The sequence below is a fragment of the Dermacentor variabilis genome, chromosome 11 (assembly GCF_050947875.1).
Source record: "Dermacentor variabilis isolate Ectoservices chromosome 11, ASM5094787v1, whole genome shotgun sequence".
In the NCBI taxonomy this organism is placed as follows: domain Eukaryota; kingdom Metazoa; phylum Arthropoda; class Arachnida; order Ixodida; family Ixodidae; genus Dermacentor; species Dermacentor variabilis.
This window is the reverse complement of record NC_134578.1, coordinates 13,535,523-13,562,096: the sequence shown is the minus strand read 5'-3', so window position 1 is coordinate 13,562,096 and position 26,574 is coordinate 13,535,523.

The window sequence follows — 26,574 nt, the reverse complement described above, 5'->3', positions numbered from 1 at the left end:
CGGCACGTGGTCTTCTCAAACGTTATTCGTGAGTTACCTTTGTGTGTCAGTTGCTTTGTTTGTTCTGTGTGACGATATGTGTTATGCCGTTCATTTTTGTTTCCCCCTCCACAATCACCAAGTCAATGGGAGATGATTCGGGAACACGAATATACCGCGGACTTTATTACTCTAGCAGGTGGTCGTACACTCATAATCTGGTTCCGCTTAAGTTCAATTTAATAGATAGTACCTATGTGCAACGATATTAAGATATTCCACTTAGTAGTTACAAAATTAGGAGTCATAGCATAAGCAAGAAGATCAACCGAGGAAATAGCCGACGCTCAAGTACTTATTTGTTCCACATAGGCTACACTTAGGAAGCGCAACGTTTGTTTTTCAAATATTTCAGTTTCTTGGTAGGACCTACTTTGAACGGAGTTAAGATTGCGTAAGCCTCGCGGGAAAAGGGTCGTTCTGGATATGACAGCTTGTCTGAAGCCGTTTGGGTGTCATATGTCTAATGGCGGAAAAAATGATAAAAGGTGGGAAAAAGACGCGAATTTGCGCACTGAAATGTCGAACGTTATCAACAACAGTCGTTCTAGATGAGGACACAGTCACTGCGTAGCGCCAAAACATACATTTCATCAAGACGTCCGATACTGGCGTCCCGCCAGCGGCGAGTTTCTTCAACGCGAACTGAATGCGACAATTATTCATCGAAAGCACGCATGCGAGGCGACACCATGGTTTTGTCATGCACAGACATAGAAGCGATGATCCGCGCGCAGGAGCATACGCCGTACCAGGGCTATGCACTCTTAAACAAGGTCCATGCATCAACGCCTAAGAGGTTCAGAAATGGCAAAAAGGAATATGATCACCCCCCCAATCTCTTCTAAGAAGAAAATATTTAATCTGCGTGGTTGACCCTGTATAAGAAATTCCGCCAGTTTACGGTGCCATGTTCCGAGAAAGACGTACCAGCAATAATAATAAGGCAATAATAATAAAACTAAGATGATAAGAATATAGTAATAAAATACGGGTGTCTGTGTTGAGTACGTTTCCGAGCCGAGCGCACCACTAAACAACTCCCAGATGTTCTCGCTGCTACGAATTTCCAGACCACTCTGTGCATTCGCCTTGCAAGCATTCAGACAGAAACCACAGCAACAGAAAGAACAACGCCAACCTTGAAGGGGAGGGGGGTTCAATGTCTGTGTTGTTACGAGAATGCGACGAAGCGGTTGCGAAAAACTAAGAAAAAACAACGTCATTTCCTTTATTTGAACTCCTTCAGAGTCCAATGGCGAGCGCCCCCTGGAAATTTCGCTTGCAGGCCACGTACGTGTGGCTTCGTCTGCTCGGCGGCTCAATCGTAGCAGACGAAATCGGTCGCAGGCTAAATCTCGTTTTCGTTATATGATCCACTCTAGCAATTCCCGGCGGAGCAATGAAGGCTATGAGGTCGCGTAAGCAAACCACAAGCTAGCCAGAAAAGGAAATCTCTCTTCTATAGTATTCCTGTACAGTGTTCCTAAAATTACCCTCCACGCGACGCCGACATTACGAAAGCTTCATGGAAAGATACATACCATGGAATTTCCCACAAAACTTTCTAGGGGAACATATGGCGCTAGTAACTGCAAAGTGTGGCGGTTCAGCCGGCATTGTATAGGTGGTGTGCAAAGCCCGACGTTTGTGACGTGTCTCCAGCTCCCGCAATTGCTTCCGCCGCATGAAACCAGCAAAGGGGCAGTCTTCAATACCTGCGTCTGTTATCTGGAGGGCGCCACCTCTGCGGCGTGAATTTTGGCACCACCTATTCGTGGGCATTGCGTGGATTTCCCAAGCTTTGTTCTTCAGCTTTTAACACATTACTTTGCAAATTGACCATTTTCCGTAAAAATCTGAATTGTGCGTGAATCGCAGTGATTACACATTTGCTGTGAGAATTATGTGGGTCACGCATTTAGAAAACTACGAGTACTTCGAAATTTAGAGAGATGAAGCGTAACAAATAAGAAGAGCCCAAGAATTTCAGAAGCCGCAGGCACAAATCTATTTATACCCATCATTCCCGTGGTATCTCACCGACTGCAGATCCAGTTACCTCTAGTAATTTTTATTGGAAACTATCATAGTGTTTCAATTCTGGTCAGTATTGTAGCCACTTTAAGATGAAGCTTTAGCTCGGGCCCAGCTCCGACGCGGCCTATTCAAACACATGTAAAACGCAAAAACGTTTTTTCTGAGATAAGCCCTGGACCGATTTTATTGAAATTAGTTGAATTTAAGAGAAAGCTAAATTGTAGTGACTGTTTGAAGCGGAACTTAGACTTAGGACCTCAGTTTTAGAAAGATTTTCAAAAATTCGAAAGTTTTAAAAAAAATAGAAGCACGAAGTTTACAAATTATTAGTTCTGCATCAAGAACAGATATCGCGGTTGTGTAAACGGCACTCATTAGATCATTGAAAGCGGACAAATTGGCTTTGTCATTTTATATCTTACGTGAATTTGTTACGTTGTGTACAAGGTTTCTGCAAAAGCCGTATTATCATATTACTTTTTAGGTTCACGTGTAACATATCAATTTTGTCCGCTTTCGATGTACTATTAGATGCAATTACAGAATTGTGATATCAATTTTCATTGCTGAGTGACAAAGTCGTAAACTTCATAGTTTCGTTTTCTGAAAATTTCGATTTTTGCCAATTTTTTTTAAATTCACGACCTAAATAAAAAATTCAGAACCAACAGTCACCAGATCACTGTCACGTGGCACCGTGCTGGTTATTTTAGGGAAAACCCGTTGGCGGGCTAGTTGGTGTGAATCCATGACAGAATGTGTTAGCGCGATTGAACAAGGACGTAGAAAGAAGCAGACACAGAAAGACAGCGCTGTTTCTGTGTGTCTGTTTCTTTTGACGTCCTCGTTGAGTCACGCTTACACATTCTATCATTGTTAATTTAGTTAGTAAGGGAACGTTTACGAGTTTATACGGCCGATAAAACTACTATCCTTACTTCGCACAGCTATCCACTAATTTGCTATCGCAATCGGTGCTTCGCCTTTCGGGCGGAACTGTGAATTTTTTCTTAACTAAGTACTTTTCAGCTTATCTTGCTGCGTGCATACGACGGTTAGATATACCTCAAAGGGACGTTCCTCTTCACACGGCTGGACACACCGCACACGATATGCTATTGTCGTGGCGGGTGGCTCGTTGATTCCAGGTAGACTTCGACTGCCATCCATTCATCAGACGTATAGCCACGAGGAAGCACCCGATTTGGCAAAAGGCATAGCTTATACGGAAACTGCCGCGTATCGGTAACCGAGTCGCCTGTCGATGTTCGCTTCATGCACTGTCATGTGCTCCTCCCGATTCACGTATGCTCCGTTTCATGCATCGGGTGCAACGTTGTCGCGGCTAGAGATACCACAACGTTGCTTCTTACTTCTCTGAATACTTCTTTGCAGTGGCTGCATTTGCTCTCAGAAATAGTTCGGTATTTCCTGGCCCAATTTTTTGCTAATTTTTTTTTATATAAGCTCAGTTCTGAGTGGGAAAAAATAAATTACCCTTAGAAATAAACAAACCAAGTACTCATACGGCTGCTAACGCGTTTTTCTTTTTAAATTGCAGCCCGTCGCGGCAGCCTCACGTGCATGCTCGCGCGAGCAAACGCCTCCTGGCGCACAGCGAAGCACAGACGGGAACGTGCGAAGTGATAAATTTTGGTGACCGCACTTCTTGCGTAGCTTCCACAGCGTTGCAGACAATGGTATGAAACGGAGTAGTTCGACCGGACCTCGGACCACGCCGGCACCTTCGTGCGGGGAAGCAGTACGAAGTGGACTAGCTCAAGCGAAAGAGGAAATACTTGTTAAGGCTATTTGGGTCCGCTAGCTCGGAGCGAACTCTGATTTCCCGATTTCATGTAAAACACAAAAATACTCTTCTGAGGCAACCCATATGGACCCAATTGAATGAAAGGGCTTATATTTAAGAGAGAAGGCTGAATGCTACCAACTGCAGGAAGGGAAATATTGATTTAGGGTCTCAATTCTTCAACAAAAACTTAGAAAAGTCGCCTGGAATCAAACAAAAAAGCTCAGGTAAGCTGTATCAGAGGCAGCTGCAGTGAGGCGTACGTGAAACGTCTTGTATCTGCTGCTGAGGGTGTATAGGCACTAGGGTACAGAAATGACGTAACCAAATACACAAGTTACATTTATTCTCGCATTAGAAAGGTTATACGCCTAACTTACGTTACAGCTAACGAGGTCTTAATTTTGCAATCATGCTCGCTCCCTATTCGTAATGGACCCGCCTGTTTTGCAGGGGATGTTTGGGGCTCTAGGGCGAACTATTATTCCTGCCCCCACCTGTAATGGCGGCGTCCAAAAAAGCCCTGCACAGCCCGGGCCCACCAAACTCACTTCAGTCTCCAGCCCTTGCGCTCTCTATGGAGATGGGCACGCTACGCCGTGGTCAAATGGCTTGGGCATCCCTCTACATTGCTGCTCGAGTCTGTTCATGCCATTTCCGCAACAATATCAATATCAATCGATATCAATAGCCGAGTAACCGCAATATTTCTACAACAAATTGAACGCAACGGCCTTACAACTCCTAAGGTGCACGTGTCTGAGTATTATGGATTATACTTACCGAAAAACCAGCGCCCTTAAAGTTTCAAAATATTTGCGGCGTATGGGGACAGAAGTTATTTGGCGGTACGGTTATGCTCACTCACGAGAGCCAGGAAGAAATGGAGCCAGGAGAAGAAGAATGGAGATTGTGGTGTCGTCTCCCTTCGGTCCCTGTTTGCTGGCGCTAAATATGCTTTCTGCTTAATCTCGTGTGCCATCTAAGCTGCACTGAGTGGAATACTATCGCAAATATGTGCCACCTACATAGTAGAACCGATCTGGAACGAGATTAGGAGCGCACACGCCCCCGGGCCTCCGACATCGCCATCTTGGTAGCCATGATTCACGTGCTTACGAGCGCTCTAAGAACACGAGCAAAGTTGAGCTCTTGTCTCGTCACCACCACGCATTTCGCATAAACGGAACTTGTCAGCGTCGTTTGCGCAATTTTTTTCTGTTTCTTTGCCCGTAGGTTTTTTTAAGCCTCTAGTGCGTACTATATCACAGCCACAACGTGCGACCACGGCGTCGTATTTCTCATTTCCATCAGTCGGAGGCGTTTCGTGTTCGAAAATTGCTTTGGTAGGCGACATAGTCGATGTCGCCACAGCAACCAACTTTTTTTTTCTTTTTTAATATACATACGTATCCTATCGATTTTCGTAGATAATGAGCCACTGGGGATTCGGGAAGTCGGTTTCGGCTATTCCGATGAATCCGGTTGAATCTTTGCGTAATAAGCGACCGATATATACTAGATAGTGCGATGAAAGTCATAATAAAGCGAAAATGTCATTAAGGAAGCGCTGAAATTTCCTCGCCCAGAAATTATCAGGAAGTTCGCGTAGGTTTCGAGCTTTCAAGAACTGCCGATGCACCTTTAGCCTGCGCAAGGCTGAGTTATATTCATTTTCCTTGCAAATTACTTGTAACGCCTAACTACTATTCCTCCCAAGTGTTAGTTCACCCCAGGCATTAAATAACGTGTTCTGTCCTTAATTTCTTCAAAATAGAAGCAAAGAAGGACATTGCAGAGATTAGAGATTCTTTTATGCATTGGTTTTAATGATTCATTTACGGATCTATGGGTTGATGTAATGAAATGCAAAACCTTAGCTGTACTTGATGCATCTCTGTAAACACACTATTTAAAAGAATATTGAAGAGCTATATTAGGCAAAGCTCCGCACTATTAGGTAAATTTCCACACTTGCAATAGTAAAGCGACCGCACTCATTTCGGTCACTGCAGCTGTCGTCAACGTGACGTTTAATGTCATTAAAAATGCGCATCTCACATTGACTTCAGATGACATCAAGTGGTATACCCGTTTCGCACATATTAGGAAACGCTGTGGAAGCCTCGCAAGTAGCGAGATCATAAGTGCATCCTTCCGCGTGTTTGGCAGTGCAGTAGTTTTACCTGCGACGCTTTCTGTAGAGTTACTACTTCGTATAGTACGGCAAAAAGTTGTATGCGCAAGGTTACGTTGAATCGCGTATTATATGTGCATATTTCGCTGCTACTATAGCGACGCATCATTTTTTGTTCGCGATCTCAAATAGTGCACTGTGGCCGGTGGTAGCAGGTACGCGTGTCTCCGCTAATTTGGTGGTAAAAAGGCCCCCGGCTTCGGTTAGAACACGTTGGCGGGCTGGTTGGTTAGAATCCATGATAGAGTGTATAAGCGCGACTGAACGAGGACGTAGAAAGAGACAGATACACAGAGACAGCGCTTCACTTTCAACTATAGGTTTCATTTTCGCATTCATCGATAAATATATACCGTACGAGCGGAAACAAACCTGACAGCAAGAAAGAACATTCAGTGGTGCATGTCGATGAACCATACACGTGTGCAAGACATGATGAAAACATACACTGCAATGGTTACAAAGATAAACCGAGGAATCGTATCTCCTTTTCAGATAGCGACACTGGTGACTTGCTCACGCACTTTTCCTCTAATTTTGCAATTTCGTAGGCCTCCACTATCTCCCTTGCCATCCTGCTATGAGCCATATACAGAATGGAAGTACTTTCAAAGGTAGGTTTGCAGGAACAATCTCGGCAATGAATACCCAAAGGACCCGAGATTAGCCTAGTGACGTGAAATCCATGCTATTTTAATCTCTCATTGATGCATCTGCCGGTTTGAAACACATACGTTCTTTCGCAGCCGAAGCGCTGTCTCTGCGTACCTGCTTCTTTCTACGTCCTCCTTCAGTCGCGCTTATACACTCTGTCATGGACTCCTCCCTGCGACTAAAGAGAGTTTGGCTTGTTGATGCTGCGATTCATATCTGCGACGTCCTCCGTGTAGTAATGAAGTCCTATCGTGTAATATAAAGGTATTAAACATAGTTTTACATTTAATTACGTGAGGCACATCTACACCTTTCCTACGTTTTGGGCACACTACTTTTTTGGTCGCGCATGCGAGCAGTGAGAGAAGTCTCGCTAACCTTTGTATAGCGTTGCTGGCTATGTATGTATCTGAATCGTTGAAAAGTGTACAATCATCGCATTCTACCGGTGCTCGCATGTTCGGCAGAAACTTGGAGGTAACAAAGAAGCTCGAGAACTAGTTAAGGACCGCGCAACGGATCTCTGGGACGAACATTTTTAAATGTGACCTTAAGAGACAGGAAGAGGGTGTGGATCAGAGAGTAAACAGGGATAGACGATATCCCATTTGACGCTAACAGAAAGAAATCAAGCTGGGCAGGCTATGTAATACTTAGGGTAGACCACCAGAGTTGCAGAATGGCTGTCAAAGGAAGGGAAGTGCAGTCAAGGAGGGCAGACAATTTGGTGGGGCGCTGAAATTAGGAAATTTGCAGTCGCAGTTGCAATTGGTTAGCGCAAGACAGGGGTGAGTGGAGATCGCAGGGTATTCGTCCTGCATAGACATAAAGATAGGTTGATGATGATCATGATGACGATGATTATGTGTCTGGATACATACTGAGGGTGAAGAATCGAACATTGCCAAAACTGACAGTTACGAATCTATAGCTCTTTTTTGCACTCACATGCTCCAAGAAAGACGACACTGACGCCAAAACAAAAGCGCAAGACATGGGCGTAGGTCGCTGAATCCAAAAAGCTTCCAGCGGAAACCCGTCTGCTGTTTACACATACAATGCAGTTGCATTCCAGAGCAATCATTGACACTCTCGTACATTGGAAAAAGTGGAACGTTATTCGTATCACGCTGTCTGATCATACAGGGCTCGCATAGAAATGACAACAACATTCAAGAAATTTCGGATGCATGTTAGCGCGTATTTCCCCGATCGATAAGTGGATAACAGTGATAACCCCGTAAATATTCGTCGCCAGCCTAAAGGAAAATATTATTGCTTGTTGCAACAAAACGCCATTCAGAAACAAAGAAGGGGTACTGTTGTGAAGGGGTACTTGAAGGAGCAGTGTCGTGACTTTTCCCACTTGTAATTTTCCTGCATTGAATGGGCATCATTGGCCCAAAAGCCCCAGAATAATACTGCAAGCCTCAGAGCGTGCTAAATAACTTATTATATCTGTTTTCTACGAGCCAGACTCGATTTCATTTCACAGGCAGTGTGCGTGTGTCACGACGCACGAAAACTCCCCAACTCGGCAGCAAGAACAGTTATCAGAAACAGGTATCTCAGTTTTGTGAACTGCATCTGTTGTGAGTATCTTAAGTGGACAAATACAATATATTTTGGACGCTGCGGCGGCTTATTGCATAAAAATAAATATCGCATGACGATAAGCTTGTGAGATTTGCGGTGGATAAACATAAACATACCGCGAGTTTACACGTTGGATGACATCAAAGTAAACAAAATTGTAGGCATTGCGGTTTTTAATTTAAAGTATTTAATTGACCGCTTTACTAAAGCTTCTCTATTTACAGATTCCAACACGTGCATTAGGTTTCCATACTGTTTTTTTTATTATTGCCAGTGCAAAGCTGTGAACAATTCCTTTTTTCATTTCGGCGATATTTATTTTAACATTCGTTTGATACCCTAAATAACAAAGATCCTACAGACAATGGTCACTAGAGTTTAAGTTTACTTTTGTAAATACAACAAATCTCATCAAATTTCGTGTGACGGTTACCGAACTCATAGAACTTTCCTTTCGCATTTGTTCATGCAGCACCCTTGGTAACGCTGCTTCTTAATGTGTTACTAAATATATGTGATACTGTTGACATTAAACAAGGAAATTACTTTATCGGCAGTATTGCCACGTAATAACCGTCACAAGCCCGTTATAATGAGAAAACCGGTAACATCTATCAAACCGTTACTTACATTTACGTCATTATAACGAGTTATAACGAATCAGTGAAATATACTCAAAGCGAGAAAGCGCTACAGAAGAAAAAGGGAAAGGGAAAAAACAAACGTAGGGGACATTGGAGATCCTCATTACTGGGCGCACAAAATACATTTTTGTCACAGACTCATTACAGAGGCAGAAAACTTAATTTCCACGACGAAAGCTATACGCTAACTTATAGACAGGAGGAAGCTTCGTTACAGAGCTTCCAGAAATATCCTTGTCAAAGAGTGCTCGCCGGAAGTGTCCGCACGCGACGCAGCGAAAACCGGAACTCGGCTGGCTACGACCTAAAAACAAAATGCCGAGTAAGAAAATAGTCCTCCGTATTTCTTATTTTTGCAGCTAGAGCGCCCCCGCATGCAGGCACTTCCTATCGGGTTGCCACCGATAGTCTTATAACACACTACATTCATGTAAAAGCCAGAGCTAGAATTACAAGCAATCACGAAAGAAAGCGCAATGCACAGTATTCATACGCGGCGTATAAATAGGTGTCTGCGGCTGTGTCGCCTGCTCACCGAAGGAAAAATTCACCGATGATTACGATACTCCCTAATGCGAACTTTGAGCGCAGCTGTATGTATGTTTTCATTTAGCGATATGTATTGGCTGGCGCGGATAATCTCTCTCTTGCGACCCGTTGTAAGCGGAGCAAATTGTGGCGCGACTGCACCGGAAATCGGGAGGTCGCGACAGACAGCACGTTGCTGACGCGTGGGTGCGTTTCACAGCAGCCGCGGCAGACAGACCTCCCGCTCATGCAGCGCTTTGCTTCCATTTATGGTATGGGCGGCGTCACCGGTGAACAGACGGCGCGCGCTACTGTGGCGCCATCTCGTAGCCGTCGTCCCCACACAGCCCGTCTTGGGCGGCACGACGCTCTTTCTTTTTGCGCTTTCGCCTTACCCTCCTCCTCCGCTTTACGCCTCGCGCTCTCTTCGCTATCGCCGTCTTTCATCACCCGCTGCGCTCTGCGTTCGCTCTTTCTTCCTTCGCTGTGCTATTCCCTCGGTTACGCCGAGGACGCCGACGCAGGAACGGGCGCCTAAGAGCTGCGTTCTAAAACAGACCCCCAGCGTAGCATTATATATATATAATGCTACGCTGGGTCTGTTTGTATGTATGTATATATATATAAAAAGAGAGAGAGAGAGAGAGAATACACACCTCCTTTAGGATTGTTCGCATTATGTCACTATTACCGCGCAGTCATGTAGAGCCCAGAGTGGACGTCATATGCATTAACGAGAGACAACTTGCTATGTAATCCGCAGTATCCAGACGGGGCATATAAATATACGTCTGCGACTGTGTCGTCTGTGCACAAGAAAAAAGAAAAACAGACGGCGCTGCTGCAACTTGGCCAGAGGAGGTACAAGCTGGGGTAAGCGCGCGAGACAATTCTTAATGTCTCGGAACAGTTATGCTCGCCTAATTGCTCTAACATCATAATTACACCGCGGAACCTCTGATGCTGCTTGTTACTGATTTTTGCATGATTATAGATATTTTTCTGGAAGCACCCGATGCAACTAATTAAGTAACTGAAAAACCAAGAAAGGAAGAAATAAAGAAATAATTTTCCCATCTTTGCCATAATTTCTTCGAGTAGAAACTAGGAATTCATTGATCTAGAAACAGCTTTCGTTTTTCTCTTGAAGCTTTCATTTTCACGGTTTTTCAAAGGATTGCTCCCTGTAGGGAAAGTGTTGTCAGGAATACTATATATATATATATATATATATACACACACACACACACAATCACGCCCTTGTAGAAGCAATTGTACTCGCCCAACGCCCGCAGCTTTCATATAGTACGAGAGTCAAATTCTGCGACGCAGTTACGACATGTCATGCACGTACAGTTAATGCCGCTACATAGAGAACATATGCGAAACAACATGCAGCACTGCGCGATACTCACTACCCATGAATAAACTGTGCCAGCATTTATATATATATTTATTCCATATGGGGGTGTGACTTATGCAACAATTATTTCCTGTAAAGGGCAGAAAAAGCCATAAACAGAAAAGATATGCCACTAAAACAGTGATGTTCTTTCTGTTTTATTTAAGCTAGCTTTTTTTGCAGTGTATGCATAGTGGGAACGTGCAGCTAAGAATACAGTCCGAAGCTTTCACAACACTGCACGACTGTTACAGAAACAGCGGGCGGTCAGTGCTTGCGTTGTCCACCGTTGCTGTGCATATCGTGTGGGCGAAGAACGAGTTCCCGTACAAAAACTATGTCGCCCTGCAGGCGACGCGCTGGCAAAACGACGTCTGCAACACCATTACCCGAATTGGCAACGGCTGCAAGCACGTCTGCATCGTGCCGTCTGCAACAGACGTTAGGCCTGACGAAGCGAAGAACAAAACACAGAACAACCAGCTAGCTCACGTTCCCGGAATTCCGGAGACGCCTGGGAAATGGCGCATGCGATGCTATGTGGCGGGCATGTATAGCTATCCTTGGAAAGAACTTTGTGGGACAACAATGTGCGGAGTGCTATTTTTCTTCCACGGAAAACTGCCGCATTCTTTTTTTTTCTTCTGGGCGGTGAACTTGCGTGACGTAGGCAGCTCGCGTTCTTTCTGGTATTACGAGGTGGATATACTGACGAACAAGCGGCTAAACGCCGCAACATGGCTAGACAACCAGACTAACCTGGACTTGCAATCAAGATTAACCAAGGCTAACCATGCTATGCCTTAGCTTTCACTACGTATATCCTGGCATAGCCTAGCTAAGCCACTGGCAATTTTTTTCACACTTGTCTAACTATAAGAACAAACAGAGATTGAAAGCATCGATAAGTGAAGCAGCTTATAAAAGCACACTAAAGAACAACACTAAAGCAGTTTAGACAAGAATTACACAGTCTTAAAGCCTCAAAACTAGGCAGTGTGTTATAAGTGACACAGTATAGCGGAGGGCTTTGGGCTAATTATGTCCACGTGGGATTATTTAACAACGTGCCCGCAAAGCACTATATATACACGGGCGTTTTTCGCACTGCGCCCCCATCGAATTCGGGCAGACGCGCCGGCGGAGTGTCGAACCGGCGACCTCGTGTTCAGCACCGCAGTCACTGAGCTGCAGCGGTGGTCATATTAAGCAACCCCCATTAACATATTTCTACTCGAGTATCTTACTTTCACAGCACTGTATAAAGATATTACTGAGGAACTATGGACGGTGATTGTCAATGTAAGCGATCCGAGCGAACAAACAAACAAACAAACAAACAAACAAACGAACGAACGAACGAACGAACGAACGAACGAACGAACGAACGAACGAACGAACGAACGAACGAACGAACGAACGAACGAACGAACGAACGAACGAACGAACGAACGAGCGAACGAGCGAACGAGCGAACGAGAAATGGAATGGATTCTTTGCCGAATCTGACCACTGACAATCGACCGGCCACCCAGCAACCCCGAAAACAGCCGAAAGATGCAAAGAAAGTCATTCGCTATGAGTAAAATATGAGTGCAGGTGACGCTCCAAACACGACTGCGTGTGATGAGTCAAAACTATTAACCGTTGGCACGAATGACGCGGTAACAAACTCTTCGATGTCAAAATGGCTGTTTGCCTCCCTCGGCGAATTTCTGCTTTCTTTTTCATCCCCTTTGCAGGGCCGAAAGCAAGATTCTGAACTGCACTTAGGACAAAACCATGTTCCAGCGGTGCTTGAACGGTAAGGAGAAACTCAACACTTACAATTTTTCACTTTGCATGCGTGAGCATTAAAGTGGCAGCGATTTCCTTGCAAAAATCGCAGCTGTGCCGTGGATTTGCATTAATCTTCCACTGTGCACAGTAACTTGCGGAACCTGTGAATATGGTAACCAGCGCTTTTATGTTTAACAGGGTTATGTAAAAAAAGAAAACATTTCACGCCTACCGTTGTTTCACTTTTGCTCGATTACAGCCAGATCGTATTTTGTGGTTCCAAGCTTTGAAAATGGCACGTGGCAATTGTTACACTTGCCTGGTTTGTTAACTGAATTAACGCGCCAAGCTGGGTGAGTCGGTGACCGAACATATTCCTAGGGGTGGGCAGCGCAACCCGGACTAGGAATAGGGTTTGTTAACCCTGTAACGGCGAAATACCGTTACAGATCAAGGAAAAAATTGGAACATACCCACCGAGGTGGTTCACAGGATTAAGAAAACAACAACAAAAAAGGCCGGGTTGTTGTCGACCCTGCACCGCGTAGTTTCACGCGCACATGCGATATGAACTTGGTGACGTGGGGTGGGTCGGTCCATTGCCTCGATGCCATCTCTCGCGCATGCGCAGTTTTGGGAGACTGCTCGAGCGGCCGCGACGTGATGATCTGCTTCGAGGGGGACCACGTGGTCGAGGCGCGAAGCGACCAACTCCGCAGGGTGAGCCGCTTCTTCCGGCAAAGGCTCACCGAGGAAGCCAAGGTGGAGGGCAAGTACCTGGTGAGCGGTCCCACCGCGTACCGCGATCAAAACATTTAGTGCCCTTCCACTCTGTGCAGAAGGATAACACCAGCGAAGCGGCATTGGGATGACTATACTGGCAACTACACTAATTTGTATTGATTGCTGTAGGATTGCTATATCGATTGAATAAAGACACATAACGAGTGTGTATATATATATATATATATATATATATATATATATATATATATATATATATATATATATATATATATATATATATATATATATATATATATATATATATATATATATATATATATAGAAGAGATTTTAAGGATGGAGGGTCGGAGCCCTCCAGTCCAGGGCGCCACTGGCCCCTGCCGCCTACCTGACCTGGCTAATTAAGGACTTCGGTCCAGCCTTAAGTCGGAACGGGCGAGCTGAGCCTCCCAGCTGCTCCATTGTGTTACTGCTATTTGGCCTATGAGGTCGCTTAGTGCATGCACTCCCAGGTTGCATGTATTAGGGTCGGTATGCCACTGCACCGATGGCTGTTGGCCCTATAGCGAGTGGGGTACGTGGCGTTTAGCAATTTTAGATACTTCGTGGTTTTTATCGCCTTTATCTTTTTTCTCATTCGTTACCACAGTGACCGTAGCTTTGAGGTCGCTGTGGTACACCGCGATCGGTTGTATGCTATACAAATTCTTGCCAACTGTTGAATCTGTACACGAGCGGTGACGCGTGGTCGGCACATGGACGCCCGTGCAGCACTCAATTCCGAACCGTTCCAACATGAAGGATACAATCCACTTGCCATCGGGGCGCGCTAGGTCGACGTCAGTGTCGACGATTGGTGGGTATATTGCTTTTTATTATGCTTTTCGACCCTCCAATGAGAGCGAAGGAACACCGCCATACCACGTTTTCTATATGGCCATTAAGGTCATGCGTAATAACATAACAGCTCGATAAGACGATAACATTCATCTTATCGTATAATTTGTATAATTATATTGCATAATTTCCTTCGTTAGATTTATTGTAACTCCTAATCTTGTTTTGCATCCTCCAGTATTTACTTTCTTCCGTGTTTCCTTACGTATGAGTTTAATGTAGCGCTCCTCGTTGCTTTAGAAAACGCGTATTTACAAATAACAGGAGGTGCGGATACAGTCTTTGACTATGGGACCTCCTTCTGTATATTATTCTTTCTATAACCTGTAATCTGTAATGAATAAATCAACTTCAATTTCATTCAGAGAGACCGTCGCCACTGACAACGCCATGCGGAAGTGGTAATGCACTTAATACATGGACGGACTATGATGACATTTAGAGGGACCACCGCGAAGTGTTCTTTTTTCTTTCGCGCGTGCGCATTGGGTTGCGTCCGAGCAGTTTTCTGCTTACAGGCGACAGACGGACGGACGGACGGTCGGACCAATCGGCTAGCCATGTGCAGCTCCGCTGTAGAAAGGGATCATCGAGCACTATTCCAAACAATGCGAGATTCAAAGGCACACTAAAGTTTCAAGAGTAGGAACGCTTCAAGTCGGAGCCAACTCCTATTTCCCCATTCAAGTGCATGTCAACCAAGCCAAGTTATTTTTCCAAGTACATACGTTGAGGGCCCCACAGGCAAACAGTGGTCACACGAAGAAATGTGAAACACAGAAATTAACTGATTAGATAACAGCTCTATTGATTCGAACGAAGCTTTACTAAATTTAAGAGAAAATGCTAAATTCAGCTGACTGTATAGGAAGCGGAATATTGATTTAGGCTTGACCATAGAAAAATTGCCGTAGCAGACAATTTTATACGAAAAAATGGGGTCGTGTTCACAGAGCTTTTCTATCGTAACTGCACTTAACTATTGGCGACCCGCCATCAATAATGATGGTTCCAGCAAAATCACATATATGAATTCACATCTTAGGTAAAATATTCGCAATAGATACGAGGGTGTTGCTTAATTCCTCCTCACAGATCAGCGATAGAATACGGTGCAATAAATCATCTTTATCCGCGCTATATGTCTCATTAAGTTCGCTTGATATAATTGTCATAGCTTTGTTTCTTTGGTTACAAAGTTTTACATTCCATATTTCAGATTATTTTTAAATCCTGCGGTTTTCTCAGGCGAAATGGTGGCCTACGTTTAAAATCTATTTGCCACAGTCGGCACATCTTGTCTTTTTTTAAAGACTACAAACCTCATCGAACGCGGTTGAGTAGTTGCCAAGGAAAGCGAATTTTTTTCCCTTTTGTTCACATCGGAGCTGCCGGTGTAATGTTTCCTCTTAACGTTAATTGAGAAACATATTTTTCGAGACGAATAGCTAAATGCGGACGTGCCTCAATATACTAACTGGTGGCGGGAGGAATATCTGGTATCATACAACGAAGGGCAAGTCCATTACCCTTCACCACTAGACGAACGGTGTTACTCATGCAGCGATTACCACGCACTAATAAGGCTACAACCACATAAACGCAACGGACAATGGAAGCAAGCGAGAGCAGAGGAGAAATTGTACAGCTGGGTTCGTCTCCACATCGGAACTTACTGGAACCCCCAAACTTACAGATGAGTACAGCTCCCACCAGCGACAGGCCTTCTTTACATTCAACTTCATTTCCCTTTTCTATATTGTTTTCCCATTTCAATTGTCCTTTACCTATATATCCATTTTTTATTCATTTATTTACCTTAAAGGCACCTTTCAGGGCGCTACATAGGAGAAAATACGAAATCGTAATAACAAATCTAATGGTAGTAGGCGACAATATGCTATGAAAGGAAGAATTTTCTCCCCCCCCCCCGAATGTGACATTTCTTTTCTTTTATGATCCTTCTCCACCTTGCGCAATTCCGCAGAACTGATTTGCCATATTCATTGTCCCTGCTGTTTGATTTGTCCATTAATCAGCCCTCGCCATGCGATCTGCTAGCTTGCTGGTTAGCTCATATGGTAGAGTGACTTCCCCGAATAGGCGGTGGTCCCGGGTTCGCATACCGGAACAGTACGATTTTTTCCTCAACTGCAAAGCTTTCGTGCTCAGAAACTGGCATGGGCTTCTTTTGTGGCTTCGTGTTACATTAGGGTCGATCACATTTTTTGTTTTCATGAACCTTCTTTCACACTGCGGGAGGAGGAGGAGGATTCCGCAGAACTGATTGGCCACACAATATACTATAATAATACGTATTACGTAATACATTCACATAATGTTACACATATCTAGTGAGGCTATAATGGACATGCCTTTCTACATTTTTGTTATTATATCTTTATTATATTCTTGCACAGCTCGCTTCTTTGATGTATCCTTCATTAGTCATTGTAGGCTATCATTTCCAGGTAGCTTGTACCTGATTTAGCGATAAAAATCGATTGAATGAATAATTTAATTAAAAGAACAGCCAATTTATCCTATGTTTTGCTTAGATTTTATTTCTGACATCTTGGGGTAGCTACTAACAGAAAATAATCTAGCCCCTTTATAAAGCTTATTCTTCTCGCACTTAGACCTTGTGTTCTTCAGTATTTTCTAGTCTTGATGGTTAAACTAAATAATACTTAAATGCAAAGCTTCACCTTTTTTATAATCTTTTTTTTCTTCTTGGCGATACCACCCAGATCGCCATCAGCGGCATAAGCAAGGGGGCCCTGGATACCCTCCTGACCTACGCCGAGACCGGGACCTTGAACCTGTACGAACACGAAGTGGCCGACGTCTACTACGCGGCCCACAAACTGCAGATGCCCTTCGTTGTCCACAAGTGCCTGCAGGTATGCACTCTCTAATGTCGTTCCACGCTGGCCCCGTTAAGTAAGTGTAAGTGTAATGAATGGCCCTTGAGCGTCCACTCTTCTTTCAGTTGAGAGCGAGAGAGAGAGAGCAAGGCGGAGATGTTAACCAGATTAACTGTCCGATTTGCTACTCCGCACTGGTAGACTAGGAAAGGGTAGAAGAGATGTACAGAAAGGACGAAAAGATGTGAAAAAAAAATCTCTTTGCAAGAACATAAGAAATACATCTGGAAACAGCTATAGTTCTTTTTTTTTTATGCAATGCGATGCTACGAAAAACACGAGTGCTTTTACAGTAGCTCGAACTGACGCTTTGGACGCGTTGGTATATATATACATGGTGGTAAAAACTGACGTTGGCTGTGGCCAGGAGGTCCAATAATTCATTTTCCCCCTAAATGGATGGTTGTCTTGCTTGTCGAGTGGGATGCTCCTTTGAAAGAGCTCCTTGATATTGTTACTGCACAAAACTCCTATTATAGTTCCAGATAAGTTGCACCAAGTAAGTGGATAATTTTAATCTCGTTCTATAGGATTGTCGTTGCAGAGATGTCCCACTTACTGTTCGCCTATATTAACTTACATGAATGCCCACGAAATTGAACGAGGGTAGAGCCACCGCCGCCGCCTAGCACCATAGGGGTAGGCTATGACGTCATCGAGGCCGACATGTTGTGCATGTCTTGCATACAAGGGTTCTCTGGCCGTCACTGTATGGGGTACGGTTGCGCTGCAAAGGTAGCACACACAAGAACACCAACGCGAAAAAAAAATACAGACGAAAACAAGACACCTTGAGGAAGGGTCCATGTATGTCTCTTGTTTTTCGTGTTAGTTGATGTGTGTGCAATACTTTGTAGCGCAGTCATGCACCACACCGTCATGCCATACAAACTGTAGCGCCCGTAGCACTTCTAAACGCTATTCGCCAGTTGCCTGCCGCTAAGTTCACGTACTACGTGATGCTTCAGGCTCAAACGAACGAGCGTTTTGCGCCTGCCGCATCGGTAGTGAGTAGCGCTGGCTAACATTCCCGGGAGCTAGCCTTCGTGCGCGTACGTAAGTGTCCAGGAATAGGAGGCGAGGGTACAGCCAACCACCGCCGAAGCTAGCTCAAGCAGGGTTATGCTCTGACGTCATTGATGCCGCCATGTTATGTTACAGTCTTCGACATGTTGACGCCGATCGCTTATCTAACATCGCAGTGGAAGTTGCGAATAAGACAACAATGTGGCGTACTTGAGGTATCGTGAACGTGATATAAATGGCGTGGGTGCGGCTCTACCTCCCCCCCCCCCCCCCCGGGCAGAGAACTGCATTTTCTTTAATTCGCCTTTTTGTATGTCACTTCATTCTACATTGCCATTAAAAAGCAAAGTTAGTTTCCCCCTTCCATTCTTGACTCCCTCGCCGTTGGCTTCTTATGGTCGTAACGGGATATGAAACTTTCGTAAAACGTTAATTTCGCAACATACACCGACAGCTTTCCCAAATAGTCAAAAAAGTCGCGCGGACCGTGCTATTTCATTCAAGTTCGTAATATTTCGGTCAACCACGAGATTTGATTACGAGGCACGTCTTAGTCGGAAACCCCGCATAAACTCTGACCCTGCGGGGGTTCTTTAACGTGCACTTAAACCTAAGTACACTAGCGTTTTCGCATTCTTCCCTAGTCGGAATGCACCGGCGGCGTCTAGGAAATTGTTGCCACTATTTTGTAATCACGTATACTTATTCACCTTTTCTTTTTATTCGGAAGATTGCCTTATCAATACAGATGTTATCCACCCTTTACATAATGGTCTGTATTGGGGAACTTAAGGTAATAAAGGGAAACGAAATGAGTCCGCAGTTTTGGACGACAGCAATAATTCTCAATGCCATAGTAGACTACGTGCTTCCTGCGTTACTTATTATTCTGAGACACAGTCAACGATCATCAAGCGCGTTACAAAGAATCACTGAATTTCTTATTTTATTTTATTTTTTCAGGTGCGGCCTCTTGCGAGTGCCGAAGCCCTTGCCGCTAGTCATCCAAAAGCGGTTCCCAAATCACCTCAAGCTACATCTGCTTCGGCTCACGCAAAAGAAGCCACCGCAGAAGTCAAGGATGGAGTTCAAGTTGAAGCCAAGGTCGACCAGGTGCGCAAACCTCTTGGCATATTCGCTCAGAGTCACAGATACCTCAGAAACAAGGAGATGACATTGGGGCCGGAGTTCGGCTGCGGCGTGACACGGCTCGACACCGGCGTTTCGAATTGATTACATTCCAAGAAAAATACACGGTAGTCGTCGAAAGGCTGAGTAAGCGCAAACGCTTCAAAACAGAATGATTCCGACTCTACTTCGGACAAGTGGGAGAAGACCCTACAAAGCCCGCTACTCCAGCACCAGCAATGGGCCCTCCAGCGGGCTCGCGCAGTGGCCGCCAGGTACTCCCTGTCGGTCCCTGCGTGGGAGACGCCCACTGCGCGCTGATGTGCGTCCTGCAGGACCTTTAATAAAGTTTATCCAATCCAATCCTACTTATATTTACCTATTCTATACCTACATTTCGCCCGAGGTCATTGCAGTATGGTAAGCGCTTACACCATTTAAGATTTCGTTTGCACCAGGTGAGACAGTGCCTTGCATCAAAGTGGTACAAATACAAGACGGTTTTGGTTTCTTCATGCAGTGATAAGTTTCTACTGCGCCACGCAGTAATTGATCTGTTAATTTGACTGCAACCCCCCTACCCTCCTTCCGATTAATGTCAGGTCCACAATGTGCGCGGTTTAATAGTACGTTCGTTAAGCAAGAAAACTTGCAACAAAGTTTTATATCTGTCTCGTTCAGCAGCACGCAGGTGGTGAAGCTGTTGCTGCTGCTGTTGCTGACGGGCAGCCGAAACCGGAGGTGAAGTCACCGTTAGCCCCGCCACCAGCTGCTCAGGAAACCCAGCTAACGTCTGGGTCTACAGCTGAAGCCGTAGCCAAAGACGCTAAGGTGAGAGCTGCTAGATAGATATTGTTCGCAGACTTCCATGAACTTAAGTGAAAAGCAGCATATGTAGGAATTCCTTGTCCACCCTCTCCCTTTAAGGCACAGCCCACCCCAGCCACTGACTCTCAAGCCAACGGTCAAACAAAGCCGGAACTCAAGTCCCCGCCAATGCAGCCGCCACCGCAAGAGGCAGCGACAAGTGGCGTTGGCGAAGCCAAGCCTGAAGCCGAAGTCACAGCCGGGGCCGAAGTCAAGCCGGACAAAATTCAAGCGTCATCGACGCAATCCGAAACCGAGATTCCCAGGATACTCAGGGTCATACCGAAGCCAATGCGACCCGAAGGCGACGGCACTCTAGCAGATGAAATTTCAGCCCACATCCATGACCCCACCTACAAATCTCCAGAAGACAAACTCAAGCCTGGTACTTCTAAAGAAGTGGAAAAGACTGCGCCTGACGACACTGCGCGAAGCCCTGCGGGCCAGAAGCCTTCGACAGCCGAAGGTGGAAGCCAAGCCAAGCCCAGTACTCCTAAAGACATCGAGCCGAAATCTGGATCTGGTGGCACGTCGGTCCCTACTACAGCAGCAGACGGCGGACCGCAAGCCATACCGGGCTCCTCAAAGGACGTCCCTGATTCTAAGGTAGCCACACCTAAGGCGGCCACGGAGCCTCGAGGAACACCAGTACAAGGAGCTAGAACGCCACTCCAAAAACCGGTCGTCGAGGAGGTCATCGGTCCAGCGGCGTCACAGGCGCAAGTTCTGTCGGCAGCACCTCTACCAGATGCGCGGGCCAAAGAAGAGTCAGCGGTTGAGCAGCCTAGGTCTCTGACTCCGCCATCGGCGACAGCTCGGACTTTCCTGGACGTGGTCCTGGAACACTTCAAACAGCTCACTCCGGAGACGATACGGAGGCTGGTACCAACCGAAGTCATCGACCTTCTCAACAGAGACGACTTGGAGATTTGTTGGTAGGCGGAAAATTGCGCCTCAAGGCTGACGCCTAATTTAGACATTATATTGGTTTTCGCTAACAAAGCATGCCGGAACGGGTGTAATGCAGTTTTACTATTACCAGCTCCGGTAACACGGCAGTGCTGCTAGTTTTAGTAATACTAATCCTGCTAAACTAGGAATGCTACGAACTGCTGCTGCACTCCTGTATGCTTTACTATACTACAATATGTAATGATTAGTCTTTCATGTAGACTAATATGTATAAAAGGCTAATGAAGTACTACATTCGCGGATGGATATCTCTGGCAGCGAAGTGTAAGCTGAAGAACAGAAAACATAAGCATCTTATTTACCACAGGGCATATATTAAGATTAGACAAAGTAAGTAAATTTGGCTTTGGTTGTCGCTTTTCGATTTGACAAATGAGAAATAGCCGGGCGTAGCCAGCTAGCGGATTGAGTGACTGCTCCTAGAAACCGAAAGCATGGTCAAACTCCGCCGGAATACTTAGCGCGGTAACACGTGTGCGTAAGCTGCAACCATGCGTAGTTTTCATTTCCACAGCAAAATGTCCGCGATTTAACACACACACACACGCACACGCACATCCTGAAGGGGCAGCGCAATATGACGAAGACAGAAGGCATGGAACACACAGGACAGCCCTGCCATCTGTCTTCGTCATATGGCGCTGCCCCTTCAAGATGTTTAACCAGTACCAACTCGCCCAAATGTCGATCCTTACATATACATACACAGTTGTGCTAAAGCGTTAGTAGGGCAACATGACGTTGCATTATCGCCCCTACCACTAGGGGCTTATCCTGCTACTAGGCTTCGCGTGCGCTTGTCACTGAGTGATTCAAACGCGCATGTGCCGTTTCACGCGCGGCCGTACACGCTGGCGGCACAGGGGCAACAGCATCAAAGCGGTGGATTTTCTGTTTCCGAAACGCTGTCGGCGGCTCCCTAAAGCATGCCCGCGCTGCGCGCAGCGAGATCCCCGCGTTCGTCGCCTCCCTGGTGTGGCTGCACGCGGACTACCCCGGCCGGTCGGCGTACGCCCGGGAGCTCATGGGATGCGTCCGCTTCAGCCGGATGTCCGCCGACCAGCTCATCCACTGCTTCTTCCCGCCGCTGAGACCCGAGGTGGTTGAAATACCGGAGGTCAAGCAGCTGCTGCTGGCCGGATGCTGGTACGGAGCGAGACATTCCATTTATTCATGTTTATCGACCTATGTGTTTATGTGTTTATTAATTTATGTATTTATTGACCTATGTGTTTATGTGTTTATTAATTTATGTATTAACAACGAACACCTAAGGCTAAGTACACGAGCGTCTTTTTGCCCCATCGAAATGCGGCCGCTGAAGCCGGGAGTCGCACCCGTGACCTCACGTTCAACAGCACAGCCTCATAGCCACTGCGCCACAGATTGATGACCATGTGATGCTTAAGGCATTCGGTTAACACTTAACAAGTTACAAAATGAATGCCAGAGGAAGGGAAGCGCAGTAGTAGAGGAGGGTAGAGAATCAGGTGGCAGGATTTATTTAGGAAACTTGCAGGCACGGGTTGGGGTCAGCTGGCGTAAGGCAGGGGATGACTGGAGATCGCTGGGACAGACCTTTCATATTGCGTTGAATATAAAATAGGCTGGTGAAGATTATTATTATGATGATGACGACGGTGCTGGGCGGTTTCGTTTACCCACCGTTTCCTTCGCAGTTACCTGTGCGCCAGCTGGCAGCACTGCTGCCACCTGTTCCCGCAGTACGCAGTCCGTCCGCGAAAGTACAGCGGACGCCACATGTGCCACTTGTGGGTGAGTGGCGCTCGCGTTTCAGGTACACTGGACGCACGCACATGATGCCTCCGAATCGCAGTAGCATTGCGAGAAGAATTAGGGGGAAATGGGAAGCTCGGGAAACATATAAAGATCCGAGGCTTCTGAGGGAGCTTCAGTTCGGGAGCTCCAATCTGAATACATGGGAGCGGAGAAATTGTTTTTTTTTTTCGTGCCAACCACTGCAGCAAATTTGAGGAGGTTTCTTGCATTTCAACGAATAAGTTAAAATCTAGTGCCCATTGGAAGCAAAATTTTGGTTTAGGCCAGCCATTTTTTTCTCTGAAAACGAAACTATAAAGCTTGCAACACTGTAGCTGATCAGTGAAGCAGGATGTCCCGATTCTGTGAACTGAACTGAATATGTTTTTTAAAGCTCACAAATTTGATGTATTGTAAATGTCTCTCAATTACAACACTAAACTTTGAGTAGCACTTTTGCAACACTCTTGTAAGCAACAACGAATTCACGTAATATATAAATTGATACACCAAATTTGTCCGCTTTAGATTCTCTAACGGATTCAGTTTGCAGAACTGAGAAATCTATCTTCGGTGAAGAGTCACGGATTTTTGAGCTTCGTGTTTCTATTTTTTATAACCTACAAATTTTTGGAAATTCAATCAGTGCCTAAATCAAACTTCCTACAGTCACTATAATTTAACTTTCTTTCTTAAGTGCAAGCAATTTCATCTAAAACACGTAAAACGCACAAACACTCTCACTAGACAACTGCTTGACCGATTTCAATAAAATTTCTTGTATTTGAGAAATGAAGTTACGTGTTGTGGGAACATTACAAAGCGTAATCTTTATTCAGGAGATCGAATTCGTTGTAAAAATTGTCGAAAATCAGCAAGTTTTAAAAACATGAAGCACGAAGTTCACAAGTCCGCAACTCTGCACCGTAGTAATTAACAACTTACTTGAAATTGTTACAATGCTTACGTCGGTTTCGCAAAGCCTCAGCTCACAAACTTGTGGTGTTGAAACTTGTTCCTTTCAGCACCTATATAGCACATGGCCAATCTTTCTTTTCCAATGTTTCTTCTTTCTGTTTTTATTTATTTCCATTGTGTACACACATCAGTACTACCCGTTGACTACCCAGCATCGCACACAAACAATGTTGCTTATGCGGGCTGGATTTGTAACTACGACATGATTGGATGTAAATAAAGATTATTATTATTATTATCATCATCATCAAAGTCATTCGCTCCTCTTGAGGTACTTTCGCGAGCTTATGCAGTGGGTGCCTCACCGGTCCATCGACCCGCCGTGGTTGCTCAGTGGCTATGGTGTTGGGCTGCTGAGCACGAGGTCGCGGGATCGAATCCCGGCCACGGCGGCCGCATTTCGATGGGGGCGAAATGCGAAAACACCCGTGTGCTTAGATTTATGTGCACGTTAAAGAACCCCAGGTGGTCAAAATTTCCGGAGTCCTCCACTACGGCGTGCCTCATAATCAGAAAGTGGTTTTGGCACGTAAAACCCCAAATATTATTATATTATCACCGGTCCATCAGAAGAACACTTAGGAGAACACACACAATTAGCTTACACTGACGAAGCCTTATTTCCGAACTATATTTTCGCAGAATAAATAGAAAAGGAACGTCAAAATCTGATTTCCTGAATTTGCGCCCAAAGTTCTGTAGGCCCGTGCCTCAGTGCGACTTCAATATTTTCAAATCGCTTCGAATTTCGTATTTGCGCCTCGTTGGCTAGTTCTCGACACTTGCTAAATTCACTCTTTGGCTCCTTTAGAACGAAATGCAATGTAATTTATCTTAAGCGATATGAAAATTAACAAGGTGCGATCAGACTGTCAGTACTCATGACGTCACAGCTGCCTGGCGCGGTAACTTGAAGGTGGTGACACCACACGTCTTCCGTTGTTGCTCAGTTTCTGGATTACCAGGCCTTCTACCGCAGTTAGAGTGAAACTTTTTGTTTTGTAGAAAGCTATTGTACTATTACAGCTTATATTAATTTTCTCTTTAGTGAATTTATTTATAATCACTGCTTTGTGCCATTCCACGATGCGGTGTCTTTTGCCTTCCGGCGCACGCACAAGTCCACCAGTCGTATATTTTCGAGCGATGCATATTACATCAATTTTATCCGTTTTAGACTTATCATTAGGCGCAGTTTACAGAATTATGCTATCGTTTTTTTTTTACTGCCCAGTTACAGTGTTGGAAACTTGACACGTGAGTCCCCCTCCCCCCGTCCTCTTCTTCTTTAAGTTTTGCAATTTTGAAGCAGTCTTATCAAAACACTTGTGGCGGAAATTGAAAATCAACTAATTTGCATTCACTATGTTCAAACGCTTCCCTTTAATACAATGAGCCTCACCGAAATCGGCGCAGCGGACGCCGAACAAATGAATCTCTCTCTTCCCATACATTTAGATAGGAGCTGCTGAGCTTAAGTTCCCGCTCGACGTCACAAAGGAGCACACTATGAGAAGCGCCGTAGTGAGGAGGCTACAGAATAACTTCAACCACCTGTGTTTCTTTAATGTGCAGGTAAATCGAAACACACGAATGTTTTCTTTACTCATCTCACTTACTGAATGCATAGAGGGGGAGATTTATCATTACGAAAAAGTGGCGCAGAGGACGTCAGCCTTTCAGCACAGTGTAGATTGTTGCGTTTAAGCCTAAGGAGCTGGCAGTCAGTGCTGCTGTAGCATTTTCTTTTTGCGTGCTGTTATTTTTTTTTGTTCGCTCTACAAGCTTGCGGCTGCGTTCCCAACGCACTATATTCCACGTGCATGTAAGGAAGGCGTGCGTGCGATAAGTGCCGATCGAGACTATGCGTGTGTGTCCCTTCCCCCCCCCCTACCCAGCAACTGCCCGAGCCGAGGGAGACGGAGGACGAGGTGCGCGTCCAGCTGGACATCCTGCGGGAGACGTACCTGCAGCGCAGGAGGTGCCACTGCGCCGACAGCCACGACGGCCTGTCGCCTGAAGGGCGGCTCTACGGCATCACCCGGACGCTGGTGCAGAGGCGACGCTACATCGACCTGCACTGCTACAAGCCGGTGAGTAGAAGGTGATTTGGCTGAGATCGATTGATTGATCGATTGATTGATCGATTGATCGATTGATTGATCGATTGATCGATTGATTGATTGATTGATTGATTGATCGATTGATTGATTGATCGATTGATCGATCGATTGATCGATCGATTGATTGATCGATCGATCGATTGATCGATCGATTGATTGATCGATTGATCGATTGATTGATTGATTGATTGATTGATTGATTGATTGATTGATTGAGCAGTACTGAAAGCTGGGCTGGCTGGTATGTGTTCATCTCTGGTGTAATGGTGCCAGAGAAATTAAGTCAAGGCGGAAGATGTGTTCACGTTATGCCAATTTCTAAACGGAAACAAAAGAGGTGTCCTCACGTTGCCTGGGTTTTTGATCTTCGTTTCCATTTTGCGGCGCTATTACACCAGAAAGAGCCTGCCTTCTTTTTCCAGATTGGCCCTAGATTTACGCGCT